This window comes from Chelonoidis abingdonii, chromosome 6, assembly GCF_003597395.2.
Source record: "Chelonoidis abingdonii isolate Lonesome George chromosome 6, CheloAbing_2.0, whole genome shotgun sequence".
Lineage (NCBI taxonomy): Eukaryota > Metazoa > Chordata > Testudines > Testudinidae > Chelonoidis > Chelonoidis abingdonii.
The window spans coordinates 61,214,816-61,232,903 of NC_133774.1; positions in this window are offsets into that span (position 1 = coordinate 61,214,816).

The following is an 18,088-nucleotide window of genomic DNA, read 5'->3' on the forward strand; positions in this document are numbered from 1 at the left end:
GAAGTGTTTTAATTCCCTTATTAAACTTTTGCTGATATACGGTATTGTGTTCTGAAGTGTTAACTATAAAATGTTTATTATGGTCGTGAACCTTTTCCTTGGCCACTTTCAAAGTTCCTGGGCATTCATATATTTGCCGAAACTATTGTACCATTTGTCACAGTCACACAGTATATGCTACAATGTTGATGTGGAGGAGGGCCAGGGTCCCTTCATAAGTTTCCGATGACTTGTTCTGACATACCATGTACTGTTTTAAAACCAGCTCGAGTTAAATTTCTCTCCAGTGTTGTCTTGTTTAGACTTAGACTTATTCTTTGACTCCGTTGCATACCCCTCTTCGTAGCTTTGATGGTGTCCCTGGTTGTGTTAAATACAGTGGGGTTTCTCTGCTTCCTGCAAAAAAAAGTACGCCACTGGCTACTTCTTTACTAAGAAGGTGTTTGGTTTTCCGCGGTACAGTAACAGGATGTGCTCATTAAAAGTTTGTCAGCAGCAGCACTCAGAAACCCAGCAATAGTGTAACGTTATGTGAATGCAGGGGTTTAGATAGCCCTGATAACAACATACACATATACCTATATACCTTTGGCATCGCACTAACTTGCTGATCTCCTCCCACTCCCCAATTAAGCCTTTTCTATTCAATCAAATAAATATTTGGAAATGTTTCCGAATGGTAGGTCGAACCACAGCTGATGCAAGGATTTCGTGGTAGACTGTCACGGGATGACTTCCGACTCTTCGGGGAGCTTTAATAAATAGTGCAAGTGAGACGGTTTGGTCGGTGTTGTTCTTGTCCTAAATATGAGTGGGGAATTGTATCTGACCCTTTTTTCTGTATATATTTCAATACACAGCTGCACGACTCCAGGGAGCATATTTGCTCGTGTTGCTCAGACAACTTGTGAGTCGAGTTTTGGCAGTTCTGAGTCAATCTCCTTAACCTGAAGAGAAGAAAGCGATTTGAAACATTCACAGGATAGGAAAGGATGGCCTCAAGTTCCCTTCAGTCCCTCAGAATGAGGTGACATTTAAAAAGCTTTGTAAGTGGTACATTTTACTGCACACTTAACGGGGCGAATTAAATAATGCGTTGCAGAGGCAGAGTCTCCTCTACTTAAAAAACACTCTTTTAGTACGAAATAAATAATGGGTATTAGAGAAAGCGTTTTACGAATGCCTATGGCTTGAGGTCATTTTAAGTTACATTAAAAGGTAAAAGTACTAAAGGAAAAGTAAATTCAACGGTGGTTAATGCAAAGGAAACTCTGTTTGGCTCCAAACACAAAGGGAAAATGTATTTTAGCAGTTTGAAAGGGCTTAACCCAAAGTATCTTCCTTTAAAAAAATTACCTGTGACATATGAAAGTCAAACGTTCCTTTTTCAACAAACACACTCACTGAGCGACTGAGAACTTTAGCTTATTTGAAGTAGAGTTAAACTGTTGTAGACACAAGCTTCACTTATAAATCAAAAAGGCGAAGCTCAGGGAAGTTTCCCCAAGGAACTGCTAGACTAGGGCGAGTGCACATTATCCGCCTTGTGGAACAGCCTGCTGGAATAGAGAGAGATTTTCCCCCCCACCAGTTACACTACCAATAATCAAGTGAAGAGACATTCATAAACAAGGTCCCCTCTTGATATGTACACGGTCATATACTGGCAGGTACTTCCTCGGGTTTCATGGGACATTTTAACTATTCAAGAGGCCAGTTTGTGATGTTTTACACTCCTGAACCTGAAACTTACTTGATCTGCGATTTGGAGCAGTGGCAAATCTCCTCTTCAACCCCACCGTTCTTCCTGTTTATCTACATCGGTTTTATTCTTAGTTTAGAAACGGAATGAGCGCCCAACAATATTTAAATAAATCAGAAGTGACCCTTTTCTAATGAGCATGGCTGCCATTGGCTTTGATGTGGTTTTACATCACATGGGTCAGAGCAAACGAAAATTAATATTTTTCCAATGGTTCAATGATCGCTTTTCTTAAACATTTTCCTCCTCGCCAGCACGGTGTTCTGTCACCTTGCAAACCTACCGGGTTTCCCAACATCTATGACGTGATGATTCCTCCTGAGAGAAGACCGTTTTTTTTTTTAAATGGGGGTAGGAGGAATATGGGCACACAAGTGGAAACTAATCAAACTCTTGTTAAAGGGCTCGCTCAGGATCCATGGCGTCACCATGTCTTTTACTTAGGAAGCCAAACAGTTTTATTCCTAAATGAGTTAAAGAGCCATTTACCTCTGTCGTGTTCTATTCATCAAGTCACAAGTCGAGATTCCCTAACATGAAACTATTTGTTTGCTTACACAACCAGCTGGGCGCAATTTCACGTCTGAGATATCTATCTGAAAGCGCCTCTCATTTATTATCCTTACTTGTCAGGGAAACCATTTCCCAACTTTGGTTGGCTGTCTTTTTCATTGAAGGATCTGGACTTAAATACTCTCCTAAATATTTCAGTCTCCCCCTCCGATCACATAGCGCATTCGGCGCAAAACAGCTGGAGAATAAGGCGAAAACTGCAGAGATCAGAAAGGTTACAGTTGGCCAGGTGCCTTCAGTATTACAGCTATTTCTCCTAACTCTCTCTGGGTGCCTGCTTGCGGACTGGGTTAAAAAAAATGGAGCTTCCTGCTGGATGTTTTCTCATCGTTCCTCTGGTGCAAGGTGCAACCACCTGTAAAACAAATTAAAGCAGGACTGGGGTGGGAAAACATTTTTTTATTTCCCTGTCAGTTACAAGTACAATATATTGCTAGGAGCTGCTGTAAGGTTTCACGGTGTAAAATCTATGACCTTGGTGATTGTGTCCAGTTTATTGCTTCTGACCTGGCTACAGTGGTCACTAAAATAGAAATACTGGCATAATTGGAGAAGGAAGTGCACTTCTTGCAGGGGAAGGGGGGATGGTATTGTCCCCTCACCCTCACGTGGTTTCTATTAGCAAAACAAAGGCGCTGCATGAAATATATCAAATCGCTTTATACGTGTAATTGCTAGTAAATAAAACAATTAACAAAGAGGAAAATTGGAAACAGTATCTTCTTCCCCATCCCAATTTTGAAAAATAAGGATAATGTGAGTAGTGTTTCAAAGCAGTGCGGGCTGGGTGACAGGAGAATCACTGTTAGTAATCTCAGTGATGGCTGTATAATAGTGTATATACATATCCCTGTCTGCAGAACCCTCCGACAAGCTTAAAGCAATGGATCAAATCCAAACCTACAGGGTATAAAATATCCCCAGTTGTAAAAAAGGGAAGGGAGGGGGCTTCTTTAAGGGAGGCCAGACTGGTTGCTGTAAGCTAGCCTATTGTTGTTGATTTAGGGAGACATTTGCTGTATATAACGTTTAAGGCTGCTAATATCATTGCTCGGCCAGATAAATAAAGCATTGGCCAAACCATGGGGTCAGCTATCGATCCCTGTGCTTAGAGAGAAGAGGGAGACTGCGTGTGTGTGAGAGAGAGACTGCGTGTGTGTAAGACAGAGCCACAGAGTGTGTGTAGGAGCTGAGGCTGTATGTGTCTGAGAGAGGGGGTGCGTGTCTGTGTGTGAGAAGCAGACAGGGATATTCTGTGAGAGTGTATTTCAGATCACACTATGTGGGTGGATGAGAGAAAGCGCGAGAGAGACTGTGTGTGAGAGAGAGAGAGTTTGCAGCCAGCTCTGCAAAAGCTCATTAGCATTCCCTGCCTGCCCATGGACCTGCACTGACAACTAACAGAGATATCCAGCTCACCACTAGGCCTCCTCTCCTTTTGTCTTCAAATCTCTCGCAGAAACAGATTTATACGTGGGCTCTGTGCAGTGACCTTCCATTTGGTTCATTGGGGTGCAGAGTGTAAAAAAAGGGACCGTACCTGTTTTTTCCCTGAGCTGTACAAACTTCTTTCCATTCCATATAACGCACTTGCGATGTGTGCATATATTTAGCATCTGCACCACTTGTGGCGAGCGTCTTAAAAGTGTTCTACTACTTTCCTTAGTGACATACAGCAAGTAGCATTGCCGTGGTTTGCACACATGTATATATTCTTACTGCTGGTACTTAAGCTCAGACAAGGGCTGATATTTTTTGCTGCGGGATAAAACATACTGATTGGTTAAAAAAAAGCAGGGGATGCACCAGTGTTTACTTTTTATCTTTTTTGGGGGAGGGGGTCCTGGTTATTCTTCGATTAAAATATTTCCTGAAACACTGAAACAATTCTACACAAGCAGCCAGAAAGAGGGAGTTCTGACTTAAAGCCAAAACCCAGAAGGATTTTTAAACGTCCAGATTTTGGCTAAAAAAAAATCCATTTGTAACCACGTTCTCGAGGATAAAGTGTGCATTCAATTTGCTGCAAACTAGATGCTACTCCCTGAACTTACAAATAAAACCAGTCAGGTACTTTTACAGCAAGCGTACAAATTAGTCCATGTTGACAGATGTTTGTCACTTAGTAACTTCTTTCGAAGTTTTTTTTCCCCTCGAAGCCTTCTTTCGGGCTTGCTTTGTTGTTTTAAAATATGCATGTCTCTCAGGAATGCCAGTCACGAGTCCAAACTTTGTGTCCAACCTCCCACATGAAATGATCCTTTTATAGGGAACCCGATATGTCTCAATCTGCACTTCACTCAAAGCCTCTGGATATGGGGCACTGGTCCCTGCTCAAAAATAACCGAGCAGATACGCGTTTCCACCTAAAAAAATCCCCACGAATGACTCCTAGGGAAGAAATATAGCTGCCATCATTAAAGAAGGCAGCGGTCAGAGAGGAATGCAGCCTAAAAGAAAAAAAAGTAAGAGTTTCACTTCTTTTCTGATTGCACTTGGGGTGTCATTAACAGCAGGTTTATCAACACAAGGCACTCGTAGCAAAGTGTTGTGTGTACACGGGAAAGAAAGTTTGAGCAAACGAAGACCAGAGGAGAAGGAAGAAGAAAGATTAAGGAACACAGTCCAACTTCGAGAAAGAGTAAGTGACCTCTGTACAATAAGGGAGACGGGAGTGGCTTTGAATGTGCGGCCAAAGTTTTCTTGCAGGCAAGAACAATGGCATGAAAATGAAAACGTATATTAGGGGAGTAATCACTAAATGGGAAGGTGAATCTGACTCCAGGGAAACGCCTGCCAGTGCAGAAGGAGTTAGAGAAGAGAAGGGGAGAAAAGTTGCAGGACTCAAGAAACGTCACGCAGGAGACCTCTGCCCCTGTTGCCAGAAAGGTGTCGTATGGATGTAGATGGGGCAGTTTCACTCTCAGGAGTTTGTTTATTTTTGTGTGTGTGTGCTGCCTTCTTGATTAGTGTCTTGGGTTGAACTGAACAAGGCACAGAGCTGGAGGGACCCCCGGAAAATGTGGACGCGCCCAAAAAGACCTGATAGGAATCGGGCTAAAAAGGGGGAAATCTCCGCTTGAGAGTTTATTTCTAGCTTTAAAAAAGCAAAACTTCACAAGTGATGAAAAACAGATGAACTCTTCCCTCTGTAACATTTACTTTCCTGCACTGATGTGAAGTGACGTCAGCAATTGCCTATCCTATCCTCTTCCTAGAGAAGTGGGGGGAAAGAGAAAGAGAGATCCTATCTTTCTATTTTTTCCCCTCCTCTCTTTCTCTTTTGGAACAAACTTCCATAAGGAGTATGCAAAACACCGTTGAAAAGCTCCTGATTAATAGGACACCTTTCCCTCCTTTCCACTAGATCTACATATTCTAACATATGGAAAGCTTGCAGGCCCTGTGCACTTATAGAAGCTGATAATGCATTAGTTTTCAGCAATCTTTACAGCACCACTTTTAATACACACCAGATGGTTTGCGACTGTGCTACCACAGCCAGCTAGCTCCTAGATTGTACTCAGCAGCATTTTGTTACAATTACACTCCATGCTGAGACCAATTTTATTGGTGACCTATTTTTCATATTTGCAGCATTTTATGTTAAAACCCTCCTCCCTGGCCCCTTTGCACAGCGTAACACTCAGAAAGGAACAGCCTGTCTCTGCCGCATTTAGGTGCAGAGAGCTTTGGTTAAATTTAATAACTAGATGTTCGTCTGTGTGTGTGTGTGTGTGTGTACGCGTGCATATATAAATACATATGTAGAATGATTCATTACATTTGGTCACTAACACTATATTTGTTAAACCTCAATTGACTGTATTTGCCTTCCTGATAGTAAACATTACAGAACTATAAATATTGCATATGCTTAATTATTATGCCTCTGTACTATGCCTGGCTTATCCCATGCACTCAAGTCCTCATGTAACGCACTACAAACAAGAACATATCTCAAAGATAGTTTGGTAATGAGAGAGAAAACCTTGCAATCAATGGGAATTCTCAAACTTAAACACTTAGAGGAGAAAACTGCGTAACACATTCCCACGAGCTAAACCATGTGCTAAAGCATTGCTTGCCTAGATAACATCCCAAGGCATTTTAAATAGTGCCCAGTTAACGTTATCACTGTAGTGTGAAAGCTTCAGTGAGAATCACGTTTTAGCATGGAGGAATTTTGTAACCTTATTTTATACAAAGTAAATAATCTCTAGTATACAAGAGAGGGCCTGTTTTGCATAGAGCAATATAAATAGCCCATTTACTCCATTGCAGGTGTGTTCTTCCTACACAAATGCTTTTCTCACTTTTATGGGAACCCTTTAATTTTTTCCCTCTCCTGGTAAAAAATCACAGATGTTTATTTTATTGATATAACCTATACCTTGGTTATGCAGAGAATAATATGCCTCAACTAACAGTCATTTAGCAAATAATAGAGGCGTTCTGGATGCTTTCCAACGTTACACATGTACTTGGTCATAAAATGATATGTGAAAAAATTAACATCTGCTTTCCTAAAATAAAGTGTGCCAAGGAGCTTTTTACGAATGCTTTCCTCATTTTAAAAAGAAATATGTAGAGATAAACTGGCATCCATATGTATAGCATATTTATAATGGTTTTAGGATTTAAAGGTAGCTATTCATTGCATAAGCCATTTAGAACTGACGTTTTAAAAGCTACTTAACCTCAGACATCCTTGAATCTTAAAGAAGGATTCCAAACGATATCATTTAAAGAGGACTTTGCTGTAATTTAATTGCATATCAAGGTGGAACTATGCACAAGCCTTGTGTCTTATGCTGTGTTTAATAGCATTCTCACTTACACTTTATTTACTTAGCCTATTCCCGTCACGACAGGGAGCTGGAAAGTTTAGCTGAAGTTGTTTCTTTTTTTAAAAAGAATCCACTATTAGGAAATGAGGCAAACCTTGGAATTATTTCATTAAGCTTTGGCCTTTGGGGGGGAAAGAGGGTGGGAGCTATAATCATTAGTGCTTTTTATTATTTCTACAATAAGTGGCTAGATTCTTTGCTGAATAAGCTGCTTGAATGTTTTGCAGATGTTCCACTTAGACCAAAACTGACCCCCTATTTCCTCCCAAATAAGTCTCTTAAACTCTCCCATCAGTGCATTTACTGGGGTGGGGTGAGGAATCCCTAGGTTTGTAAGGAATAAAATAGGAACTATATACATGTCTAAAATATATTCACACACACGCATATGCACATATATATGTATACACACACAGACATATACACCTTCATGTGTGTACCATATAAGAGAACCTTCGCTGGCAGTTGGCCTTCTGAAGATTTTTGGCCCTATTATATGTTATACAATCGTTGTTACATTTCGATTGCTCCTCCCAAACTTTAGCCTCCCCTATGCCCTAGGTGCAGGTGTTGGACCTTAGCCAACCTTAATATTAAGTGTGGCTTAACAGAAGAAATGCCATCGCTAGACATGCACTACAGTCAATAAAACAATCTCCTCCAGCTAGAAACTCAAACGCTCTAGGGAGGACGTTGCTAGCTGTTTGCTGGCGCTTCTATGGCCTACCATTGCTCTGGTTAGAGACGGGGCTCCTCATCCGGCTAAAGAAGGCAAATGACTAATCTTTGCTGCTCCTTGAAAACCGGTTGGATGGAACTGTGTGTGGGGGAATAAGGGGTGGGCTCTGTGTGTGTGTGTGTGTGTGCAGGGGAGAGGACGGGAGGCTGCCTTGTGGGTGTAGAGGAGAGAGGTTAAAGAAATGGCCCCTTTTTGAGTGACAGGGTCCTTTTTCAAAGGCCAAACAGAAAATTGCTCCTAGTATGAATAGAAGAATTTTCAAGGTTCCACAGATTTTCCCCGTGATTTTTATTTGTATTTTGCTACGAATTCGGGTGTGTTGCTAAATAGAAAACTGTGTGGCTGTTTCAAAAGGAAAAAAAATGACCCTCCGTTAAGTTTAAAAAAAAAGAAAAGATCCTGCCTGGATTGGTAAAATCATTAAAATATGTTAAGTGACATGAAGTTTGGATTTATGTGGATGCACCGGACAGAAAGTGGACAAAGCCAGCAGGGGTAGTCACGCTTTAAGACAGGGGGTCTTTATTTAAAGATGGTGTATTTATGGGGAAAGAAAGGGAATATCTTACAAAGCGCTCACTATACCACTGATAACAAAACCTGTCACATCTTCACTTCTTACTAGAAAAGAGATAGTGTCCTCATTTGAACATCTCTAAAGTGATTATTAGATGCTTCTGTGAGAAATCAGTTTGGGAGAGTAAGCCCAGAGCACAAAAAAAGATTTGCTCACACCGCATGCATCTCTAATTTCACCTCAGAAATACTTTCATAATAGCCCTAAAATCGCGCTTGCCAGAAAGGACCGTTCGTTAGGCAGAATAACGCCCGCTTTAAAATAAGAGATTTGCACTTTAAAAAAAAAAATCCAGACCACAGCTTTTTTTACGATTATTTTGCCTCCTTTTTTCTCCCCCCCGATAAGATGTGAGAACTTTTTTGGGGGGTGGGAGGGAGAATGTGAAATGAAGGACACAAAAGACAGTATATCAGTGAAAAGAAGAAAGTGGCCCTTTAATGAGAACCAAAGAAAACCAAAACGTAGATGAAGTGTACCGTAAAAGCTGCTTCAAAGTACATCCTAATTCCCCTGAGTTCAGCCATCACATAGATTTGGTAATTGGGAGTTTACTGCGCACAGGTAAGGCACCATGGTATGGATAACCCTATATTTTTTTACATTCAATAATTATAGATACGTTTCCAGACAGTCTTCGCAAAGAGCCATCAGTGTTTAGAGATCTTTTCTTCACGTGAACTGAAGGCAGATCCTGTCACCATAGACAGCTAGCTGCATGTTCACAGTTAAAATGATTTTTTCCTCTTTATGATTATGATCATGGCTCCAGATGTATGTTTAACACCTCTGTGCATGCAATAACTTCATCAAATATATGCTGATGCCTTTAATGGTATTTGCTTCCATGCCTAGGTTTCATTTTGTATTTATTTTCTGACCTTAGCGTTTCTCTATTACCAAAAGTCTCCACAACGAACAGAGCAATACATCCAAACAAAAATAAGACAGATTTCCTCCTCGATGTGTAATAAAGTTAAAGGACATTGTTTTGTCAGACAAGCGCTAAGTAGAAAATAAATCTTTGGGTCTGGGGAAACAAAACGGAATGCTGTTGGCATGTGTGTAAATTTACTTTTAAAAGCAATAAATCAATGTTAAATTAAACAGCTGGGTACCCTATCCTGGAGAAGGTTTCATGGTTAAGAAAACCTTGGCGGTGAAATGTGCTATTTAAGAAGACACCAAGGAAGTTAAACCTTTATTTCAATTCAGCCTCTAGTTTCTCTGCGTATGGGCTGCATCTGAACTTCAGGGGCTTCTATGAACTTGAGTGAGTGAGAAGAGAGAGAGAGATTTGCACCCAATGGCTAATGTCAGATATTTCCCCACGTTACACATACCCTTTATCGTCCAAGAGGCATTGTATATTCTTCTTTCATTTAGTGCGTTCGAGCTAAATATTGTAGCCTGTCGGAATAGTTTAATATTATTCTTATCTAAATGCTAATTTCATCATTTCTGCAATCATGACACTGATACATTCCACGCACATTAGTTGGACATAGAAATGGCTGCGCTTCAAAATGAAAACCTATTTTCAGAGCATCCAGAAGCGACTGAGAAGGAAGCTCTGATCACGCTTTCAACATCAGCTGAAATATTTCAGTGCTTATTTTCCTAAATACGAGGGCAATGTATTTGTTTAAATACGCTTTGCTGTTAAAAAGAAACTAGCACAACATACAATAACATTTTAGAACTTTGATATGGACATAAGACGAATCAATAAGTTATTAAAAAGCCAAAAACAATACTAGCAATAGTGTGGAACAGTAAATGACATGGCTCTGCGGCTAGCATATGTCTGTGGGATTGAACATTTTGAAGATAAGAAGTAAAATTTGAAAAGGACCTGACAATAAAGCTATTTTAATACACAGGGGTATATTTGTGCTAGTTATTTTCTTTCAAACACACAGAGGATGATTCAGATGGGGAATTTATAATGGCTCTTCTTTATTACGAAAGCTCCAGTAATACTTTCAGACTGGCTACAATTTACCCAAATCATTGATGTCTTGGTTTAATTTTGCAAAAAATAACGTAACATGGTTTAGAGGCCTCTCCCCCCGCCCCCGCCCGGAGTTCTTAAAAGTTTCCAAAATAAAAGGTAACCTTAGAAAGATAGGAACTAAGACAGAGATTTAATATCTGCTGCCTTTGTTTTCATGTCTTGGATAAACACAGTGTAAAGTTTTTACCAAAACCACTGCAATCCAAGTGTCACCAAAGACAGTGGAGCTATATCATACAGTATTGAAAACGTATTTTGGTCTTATTTCAGCGCACCAGCATACCGTCTGGGTCGGGAGGGTGGTTCAGAACTATGGTATAAATTCGCGATTGCTTCTCACGATAATGGGCCAGGAAGAGTTTTGCATCAATATTTCCCCTTAAAGATACAAGTTGGAGATAATGAAGACTGAAGGTTAATAACTGTCAGCCAGGAGCACTGTGCTCTTATACCTCAATATATAAATACCTCTATGCTGGAGAGTGTTCAAATACCAAGTAATTAGGAAAGATTGAGAAATAGATTGTTCTAATAAATAGAAGAAGAAGTGAAGGACAGACAGTGGAGCTGTCCCTTAAGTTACAGAACGGAGCCGCAGAGGCGCTCAGAACTGTGTGTATGGATTGTCTCCTGGTGATGTATTGCCTAGGGAAGAGTGCTCAAACACGGTAAAATTGGGGAGAAGGGAGTGTAAGTTTCCATCGCGCTCTCACTCACACACACTCTCCCTCTCTCCTCAACTTGCCTCTTCTGCACTTTGATTCTAAATTTGTTGGCTAGATGGCGCTCTGTGTCTCAAGACCTTCCCGTTCAGACTTAAAGCTGCCTTTTAGCATCGTCCCGGATTTTCCATCTTCACTTGAGAAATACGCAGATAATACCTAAGAGCAACAACAACAACAATGATTTAAAAAACATTCTGAGAATTGTAATGACGGATCTGAAAAAAAATAAACCCCGGATTAAAAACATTGCACTAAAGAGGGAAATTTGAGAGGTCTCATTTATGCCAACTCATGCTTTAAAACACCTAGTGAAATAACTTCATAGCAGTTAACAAAAATGTACCCAAGTTGAAGTTGAATAGTGAAATAAATCAGCAGTTCGAGACTTATTGTAGCACTGCAATATAAATACGTTCATTAGGTCTAGTTTCTATATAAATATAAACACGTCCTACTGAGTTAGCTTTCTTGTTACTCTGTCATTAATTGCTCAAAACAATTATGACATATTTAAAGTGAAAATGCCATAAAATCAAATATAAGCTTTTGATATTTTTAGGGCTGAAATGCCTTTAACAAACTATACTTATTACACGTTTCAATACCTAACGTAAAGCTAAATAATGTTAAATGTATAAGGAATTTGGGTCCATGTTCTAAATGTATTCAGCTTTTTAGAATAAAAAAAATATTTGTAGATTTTTTTTTCAACTAGTACCTTTTTTGAGGGAAATGTCCTTCTCCTTAGGGTCGAAATGGAAACGTTACTTTTAACAGATAAAACTAATAAAGAGTGAAAACTATTTTTAATTAACATATATCCTAGGCTGCGCTTTTTAAAATCAAGATGGCAGCTTTATAGCATTTACCATAAAGACGAATGAGTTTGGCTGGCCTCCCTGGAAAAAGCTTTGTAAATTATTATTGTTCTTATCATTTAGTTTGTCTGCTATGCGATCACTGCAAAGCCTTTCTCTAGGTGTTAGGCTGTAACTAGGAGGCGCTGAAAACCTAAGGCGGAAAATTTACAACTTGATCAGCTACAAGCCACACACACCAAAAAAATCTGCTACTGTTGCAAACATATGTTACGGATTAAGTTAAGCAAATGGCTCAAGTTTTGCAAGGTTGGAAGCTGATAATAAAAACGTAAATGCTGAAGCGTTTGGCTTTTGTTATAGTTCTAATTCTTCAAAAGTTAACAAATCCCCAGCTATCTTTTTGGAAAACTTCATGTAGCTGAGAAGATTGCCTGGCTTAACTCCACTTCGGCTGTACTTCTGTATGACTTTAGCTTTGAACTTTACCGAAATTAAAAGCGGTTAGGGATTCATTTCGGTGAACAAATATTTAGGCAGTGGCTAATATCTAGAGCTTAGTGTTTATAAGTGGGAAAGTATTTTAGACATCCCCCTTCCAATGATAGTGAGTCTTAGGATCAGAAATACTGCTGCTTATGAAGAGAATTACTTTTGCCTGTTCCCTTTTATGATGTAGTATATACCTACCACTTCTCCTGCTTCTAAAGTGCTAGGATTAAATAAACATATTGGGGGTTTCCCCTCATAGTATGAAATGTAAAGGACAATATCATTCAATCCGATTAGCTCAAGAAAGAATAAAATTATGGATGATCTTTAATGAGGATGCTCCCTTTCTACCAAGGTATCCTGCCAGTTTACCACCTATTCTACCCGTCATTGCCATTTCAAGTCAAAGCTCCTATAAGTCATGGCTTGTTTGGCGGGGAGCAGTGTTGGCTTTAGAGCTCTCGGAAGGAAATTGCACTGTAATATATTACAGAGGTACAAACTCATACACACATACGTTATGGGCCAGTTCTGAACTCGGCAAGCAAGATCAGAATCTGGCTCCATATTTACAAATATTAGATTGAATTTATTGTTCTTGACAATCAAGAGAAGCTACATTATACGATAGGAATAAAATGACAACCACGGAGTTTTATTCAGGAATATTACCTGAGAACGTAATTACTTTCCATACAAACACACAGTGGACACTTTGAGCGATTATTGATTTTCAGGAAACTAACTAAAGTATATATACATATAAAGCGTGTGTGAGAGAGAGGGTATGTGCGTGTGTGTAGTGTAGTGTACACACACGCTTTTCTTTCATTAAATAGTCAGTGTACATTTGACGTTGACAAATGGCCAAAAGACAAGAAAAGTCATTTAAAACGACTTTGAAGAGTTACAGGAAGGGAAAAAATGAAAAGGATTTCATAAACGTGTACCAGGGATAAGAAATAGAATTGCAGAGGGAAAACTTAGCTGAAGAGAAAAAGAAAAAAATATGTTATTTTTATTGGAAAACGTTCAGCCTGCTGGACAGCTAGACCATCACTTATATTCTACACATCTTTTCAAAAATAGCCGTTTCTAGGCAGTAGAATTGTGTAATAACCCTATTGTCTTCTGAGTGAAATTTCGTTCTAAAACTAACTCTCAAGGTCATGTAGAGAGAAAAAATGAAAAGGTCCGCTGACCTGCTATGCTAAACATAGGCAATTTTCTAGCTTACACGAAAGTACGTGGATAAAATATGTAACAGTTCCCTCAGTGTTCGCATGTTATAAGATCGTATGTAAAATATTTTGGCGAAAAATAATCTTAAACAAGTTCAGGCAACTGACCAAATCTTCACTGAGAAAGTTTAAAAACACAGCGAAACCCGCTTATATCCTTTTTGTTGCTACATTTGCAAAGGAAAATACGGCTCAGGTAATGTTTTTTCTGGCGCTAAATAATTTAGGAAGGTATTAAATAATCAGTTTCCTTCCCCCCAGAAAGGTAATAGATCAATATTAGATGTGGCCGAATATTTCAGATTTATCTTTTTGAAAGGCTTTGACTAAGAGGACGCCTAGCCGATAAAGTCGTTTTAGAAACACCTTTGCCGTTTGTAGGGGGTAATGTGATACATCCTGAAATCTTCTCTAGTTATAAGTATTCAACAGGGTTCTTCACTACCACGCAAACTTCTCCCCACTTATGCCTGTTTGGGTTTCCATTTCCCTCACATTAGAAAATAAATCGATTTCTTAAGGGCTCGAGCGTTTTTTTTAAAGAGTTAGTTACGTTAGAGTTTAGCAGATTTTTTTTTTAATGAAGGCACTGACACCACACAAGGAGGATTCAGAAACCTAAACCAGCGATGGTCTCGTTAGATATTGAACTGAATCACCCTGAATGCAAAGTAGAAGAACAAATCGGAAGCGATCCAACTCCAGGGGAAACAGTGAGAACACGGATTCACTGTAGCAATCACTTCAAGCATGACAAATATATGAGCAGGGAAATAGATTGTTTTAAAGGGGTATTGCAACAAAGAGCTTTAACAATAAAAGTCCCGTCAAACTGTTGAAACTTGCTGATAGATTCTGATAGAGGGCCCCAATTCCAATTCAGATCAGGAAAGAGAATGCTTTTTAAAAATGCTTCTATTGGCAACATTTTTTTTGTTGTTTTGGTCTGTCAAAGTCCTAAATCAATTCTTTCCCCCTACTTTTGTAGATTCATTTTTAAACGGATGTAACGTTAGTTTGAAAAGTAACTGTAACAAATAATCCTGCAAATCGTTGCTAAGTAGTCTCCGATCCTCACGATTTGGATACTACCTTAGAATGATGAGAGAGGCAAGTGCAGGAATCTATACTAAGCAGAGGCTGGGTGAAACATATTAACAAGCAATGTGCACTTTGCTGCATTAATTAACTAACACGTAAATAGCTCGATTTGCAAGCTGGTAGGTTCGGTATTTTGCTAAAATGACAGTGAAATGATGAACTATACAGAGGGCCTCTCATCCTTTGCACACATCCTGAACAACAAAATAAAACGGAAATGATGACTTAAAGTCACAACGATCCGAGCAGGAAAAACCTGTTTAACGGGAGAAGTGAGACTAATCCAAATACTTTACTGTCACTTTTGTACGTGCTGTCAAGTAAGTTGCTGTCAGGCTCTTTAACTAGGTTGGACTCTGGCTCGGGAGCCTAGTCTCCAGGGGCTATAATTTACAAGCTGTCTGGAAGCACCAGAGCTCATCAAGCTGCTCTGGCCAAGAGCGAAGCCCCTTTCCAATAGGCCAGGTGCACCCTGACTCCCGAGCGGAGGTGCAGCTGTGGAAAAGTTTTGCACGTTGGATATTTCTTGAGCAAGAGATCCAGAGGAAAGGGGGGGGGGGAAAAGCGATCTGAAAAGGGCAGTCAAGGAAGAGATCCACCTTAAAAGGAAAAGAGGAGTAGGGGGACTTGGGAGGGACATCGGTAGAAATTAATCCAGGAAAAGTTACAACGCGAAACGAAAACCTAGCTGGGGAGTTCAGACACAGCAGCACAGGAGAGCGCAGAATGAATCTTCTCAGAGGGGAAGAACAAGGTGACCTCACAGCTGTAACATTATACAGGTGCAGGGGATCTTACACATTGAAGTGGGACAAACCGTAGCTCAGCAACTAACTTTCCCAAAGTGACCGGCGTCTTTCGGACGCAGGCAGCAGCCTCCGAGGGCAATGGGGTTTGGCTGAACTAGCTGAAGGAGTGATAGGAAGTCGTGGCTGAAAGTGAACTCAGAACTAGGCGCTGTCCGAGGTACTAAGGCGAGAGACAGAACAGCCTCACGTGTTACTTCACTTCGTTTTGCCATGGCTTCGGACCGAGTCCTGGACGAGTTAGGGGCATAGGGACGACAGAAAAGCAGAGAGTTGGTTTTTCAGTCTTGTGAAATCATTTTTTTTTGCCATACAGTCACAGTTTAAACACCATCCCCCGGTAGTTCTACTCTCCCCACCCCCCATTTCCTTATAAGCCCAGACTTTAGTCATACTTCGGAGGTGCTAATTTACAATGTTGTACTTTAAAACATAGCTTTCCACTTTCACACGAGGAAGGCTTTCGAGGCAGATAAAGAGAAGCTGGGCAGATGTTCTTCAGGTTCAGACTACTCGATAAAGCGTTTGAGCAAAAGCAGAAGCATTTTTCAGTTTCTATATGACATAACACAATGCATGTACAGTCCAGGTAGGATCCAGAGTGACATTTAACAAAGATAAACGGTAGAAAAACTAATCCATTTTACAAAGTCACTTGCTATAAACATTTTTCAAATTTGCTCCTACACTGATTTGTTACATGATCATCTTTGGGACAAATGGGGACAAAATCAGGCTTAATATTTGCAAACTACCTGAAAACGCACAGACAAGGTTATAACTGCTATAAAGAATTTATTTTGCTCTTGATTATTCTCATCCCATTTGCACTCCCCCTTACAGAAGTTAATTGTTACTTTGAGTCATAGACCGACTGGCAGGCACTAAATTATGGGGAAACATGAAAAGTATTGTAAGAGCTAACACTACCAAATAACTACAACCCTCGGGTTTTTTTTCCAGCAGCAAGTAAAAATTAAATTAACAATGTTTTGGCAGGAAGCGGGAGGGAGGAGAGATTTCAAATTCAAAGAGCATTTTAAGTGTATTTAAAGAGAAAACGAAGTGCGAAATAATCAAAAGATCTGTCTTTAGCTAAGAAACTAAGTCTTCATCGGAAACTAGAGCCCAAGTTACAACTGTAAGAAAGGGGACAAGAATCAGAAACTATTGGCACATGAGCAGCCACTAGCAGCATCTGACTTGATGTTTGTTACCAACCACTAGATCAATATTTTCAAGATCCCTAGAGTTTTAATAATTTTGCCCTCAAAAGTGTATATAAGCAACACCTGGGCATAAGTGTTATTTTTAGCACTAGCTTTTCCAGGGGCTCATAGCAAAGAACTTTGCTAAGGGGGAAAAACAAAATTTTAACCATTTAGTAAGCCAAGCTTAGCAAGAGGAGGAGTGAAACTGTCCGGGGTAGGGGAAGCGATTTATCTAATTGTTGTGTCAAAGATTCCAAGTTTTAGAGAAATCGTTTGAAGGCAGAAGTATAGAGATAATAGATTGCCAGACAGTAGGGGATTAGGTGGGGCTTGAGTAAAGAGAAGTGAAAATGCCAAAAGAAGAAAACCCAGGCCTTGCCTCCAAAGGGTCATTCCTCTCCTGTGTAGAATTCAGTGGCAAATAACTGACTTTTGTCTCAGTCGGGATAAAACATTGTGGGAGCTTGTCCCCTGGAAATAGTTATATTTATCTGACCTTAATAGACTCATATAGATCAGTTGCAAAAGAAAAAAAGTCGTTAACTATTTAATTTTAATTGCGAACATTTGCTGTCGGGTTATCGATTTGATGAATTTCCCTACAAAGTTTTGAAAAAAGGATCCAAGAGGCAGATACATAATGCAGCAACTTACTCAGGAATCAGTGTGCTCACGTTTCTTCTCCTTTGTCTCGTCATTTGATGTTTGGCTATATTCATATTCCTTTTATTTTGTGTGTGTAACTGAACCCCCTTGACGTCTTTCGCAAAGACACGTATCAGGCATGCCTAAGAATGAAACAATTCTTGGCGGGGGCAGAAAACGAAGTCAGTTTTTTTTGAATAAGAAAAAAAAAAGATGAGAAGTATCGTTGTCTTCTGTATCTATTAAAAATAAACATTTAAAAATCACTGCTAGCTAAAATTCCTTTCAGATATAGACGTAACTAACAAAGTTTTAAGAGTGCAAAACTTTGGCAGAACCCAGATTCCTCGAGATAAGCGAGGTCTTTCATTTGAAATAACGTGGCATTCTTTATCACATAGCCTTTTCCCTTCTGATTCAAAACTGTACAACTTTCCCATCTATTTATTTTACATGATGCTGACTGAGTCGTCTGTATCTGGCAAATGGTAAGAAAATTTAGTATCACATCTTACCTGAAATGAACCGTTT